The 3,407-nt window shown below is 30.2% G+C and overlaps 1 long non-coding RNA gene across 1 annotated transcript in view; it reads left to right on the top strand.

Annotated features, from left to right (window-relative positions):
- LOC107731120 (uncharacterized) overlaps positions 1–3,407 on the top strand; it is a 6,096-nt gene extending 2,689 nt beyond the window's left edge. Inside the window, exons 3-4 of the long non-coding RNA XR_001638747.1 lie at positions 2,674–2,754; positions 3,006–3,407. This is a non-coding gene — a long non-coding RNA (uncharacterized LOC107731120). The remainder of the gene's footprint in view (positions 1–2,673; positions 2,755–3,005) is intronic.

A 3,407-nucleotide genomic window follows, 5' to 3' on the forward strand; every position in this document is an offset into this window, starting at 1 on the left:
ACATTCACACACACACACACACACACACACACACACTCACACGCACACACACACACACACATGCGCGCACACACACACACACACACACAAATATATCATGAACAACAACTCATGAAAAACTATCACCAAAAAAAAAAGACAACAGCTGTGGATCATTCAGGTAACAACACATGTTCTGACTGATGAAACGTGAAGAGAATTAACACACTTTTGCAACAGCGTATGGTTTATCCGTCTTCTTCATCTCAGGTATTTTTCATAAGGAGAATGAATATTTTAATGCAATTCTAATCGACGTAACCTGAATCACTGTATAGAATACCATAAAATAATTTCTGCCTCATTCTGTAATAAGAAGCAGTTCACAGAAGGAAGTTATTTCAAACACTCAATTGATGCTATAATGCAAATTTGAAGTAAAAATACGTAGTTATTCTCATGTATTTTTGTACTTTGTTCGTTTTATAGAGGGCTTGCCTAAACAGGCCAATGAGAGAATATTAATTATTACTCTTCCTTTTAATTAGGCTACACATATGTCTCATTAAAAATGTCTACAAATTTATAAAACTGATCCAAGATTAGGTAAAAACCACAGACATTTAGTTGTGCTGTAACAAAGCCCTGTTTATTGAAATCACACGATTTTGGTTATGACTGATATCATTATTTATTTTCTCTTTTTTCAAGATTTTTATATATATATCGTGATATATCATTATCGTGAACTCTTCTGGCCACAATAATTGTGTTTACAAATTAAATAAAAATTAAATAATATACATTTTTGAAATAAAAATATATTTTGTGATTTGTAATTATATTAATAAATAATTTAGATATTTAATTTTTATCTTAGCCAGTATTTGCTGTGGACAATCGTTGTCCTTAGTTATTTTTGCAAGATAATATAGAGGTAAATTAATGTAGTAGTTATTAATTTTGCATCAAGATCTGAGAATCTGGAACCGTTTGAAGTGCTTGGATGCATTTGGACATAATTAGTTTAGCCATTTGAACAATAATTTCTGAGTTTGAGTACACGAGCTCGTCTCCTAATCACAGGTGTGTGTTTTACATCAACTGAACTATTTAATCAGAAGAAAGTATGGCTGGAAATGTTGGTTTCAGATGTTTTAATTAGCAGGTCAGATTATTTCCAGGCAGTGCATGTTGGTTTATGAACTAATACTTCCCTGTGAATGGTTTTAGTGAAACGCTTGACTTCTCAGAACAAAGATGACGCAACATCAAGAGCAGCTCTGTTTTCCCATTCGATGCGCTCCGTCATATTCAAGATGAAGCGCAGATTCCAGCCGCTCTAATATAAAAATGCCAGTCATATTTTAACGATTAGCAGATGAGTATGTTTGGACATGTGCAGACGATAACTGACAGCATTTGTCAAAGCCGGTTTACAGCGGACTGCAGAAGAGAAAACAACAGCGAAATAAAAGTGTTTATCAGCATGTGTTATAATGTAGAAGAGCAGAGCCTTCACTGTTCACATGTGTTGAGATGTTCCTGTTACACTCTACATTATCACATCCATCATGTGTCTAAATACATAGGAGAAAATGGATGGAAATCATATTTGTTAGAGTCCTTTTATCCAGGGTTGTTATAGTTAACTAATACTGAAACCATGAAAAAGCATTTTCCTTACTTGAAGTAAAATATAATGTTTTTTATTTTATTAATCATTTTAATTTAGTTTTACTTAATGTAATAAAATAACTAAAAAGAAAACTGAAATAAAAATAATAAAAAAAACTACACAGACATTTAAAAACAACAAAAACTAGTAAAAATGTCAAACACAAAACTTTAACTAAAATTTACATGAAAGCAGAAAATATAAAAATTAAATCTAATTTAAAATGTTAGCAAAAACTACAATAGCATCTCAGCAATATTAAAATAAGACAGCTTTTATCTCTGTTTTAATGAGTTGAGTGAATTTTCTTCTTGGAAATATATTCAAATTGGAAATATTGTAGTATAGCAAAATAAGAGGTCAAAGGTTTTGTTTCCCAGGGTTATTATATCAACAAAAACTACAACTGAATGGTATTTTTTATTTTTATTTTTTAATTTAATTTAATTTAATTACATTTTTAAATAAATTTGATCATTTTATTTAATTTTATTATTTAATTTTATTATTCTATTTTTTATTAAATTTTTAAATTAATTTTTATCTTTTATTTAATTTTATTATTCTGTTTTTATTTTATTTTTTATTTATTTTTATTATTTTTCCTTTTTATTAGTTTATTTTATTTTTTGACTGTTTTGTTTTTTATTTATTAATTTTTACTTTTTATTTTATTATTCTGTTTCATTTTATTTATTTATTTATTTTTTTTTTTAAATACAAAAACTTAAATAATATTAATACAAAAAATAATAGTATCCCTGATACTAAAATAACTGTGTCCAGTCAAACTGTACAATATACAGATTCATTGCACTAAGCGTACTATTTCTAAAGATGTTCATCATATTAGTTTAATGAAAATATGACAGTGAATTGAACATGATACTTCAGTTTGACTGGATATTCATGTTTCTTTCTTTCTCAAATTGAAATGCTTCAAACAAAGCATGTTTAATTGGGAATATTGTTGTAATTGATAATTAAATTATACCACTTTCCATCCTGTTTTGCAGAAGCACTTCAACCAATAAGAGGCATTTCCTGGCTGACATCATCCCACAGGAAGTGACATCATGACTGGAGCTCAAACATCAGTAAGTATCAGTGGATTTGATGACTTTATGAGTGTTTTGTGCTGTTAGTTGGTTGGTTTGCGTCTTTTCAAACCCTTCACGTGTTTGGTAATATCAGTAACATTACAAAAAGATGCTTCAAATCTAAAGTAGAAATGTCTCACTGTAATTCTAAATGTCTGTTAAACTCTTTTATAGTAATATTTCTTTATTATACAACACACACAGCTAGATTTGTGTCTTAGTTCAGAGTTAAAGGTTCTTCCCTGCAGGAATGACTGAAGGGTGGTCTCTGTGGTGCACAAACAGACGTCAGTGAAGAGACACAGAGAGCCCGAGGACAAGACAGTTCACCCAGAAATCTAAGTTCTGTCATCATTTCCTCACCTTCATGCCGATCCAAACTCTTCTGAATTCTTTTCCTCCCCATGAAACACAAAAGGAGAGATTCTGAATACATACTGAATCACTAATGAAATCACTCTGGTGGCCACTGCGAGGGCTCTGGACATTATTAACTAGCTTCTGATTAATTCATCATTAAGCCAAACAAGAAGACTGAGAGATGGATGCTGTACTGTAGGACAGCAGATTTTATTTGATCTTACTTGACTTTGTTTAGCACTGAGAGGCTATATATTGCATAGTGTGTTGTAGTATGACTTCATTTTATT

The sequence above is a fragment of the Sinocyclocheilus rhinocerous genome, unplaced genomic scaffold, assembly GCF_001515625.1.
Source record: "Sinocyclocheilus rhinocerous isolate Xijiao unplaced genomic scaffold, SAMN03320098_v1.1 scaffold2836, whole genome shotgun sequence".
Lineage (NCBI taxonomy): Eukaryota > Metazoa > Chordata > Actinopteri > Cypriniformes > Cyprinidae > Sinocyclocheilus > Sinocyclocheilus rhinocerous.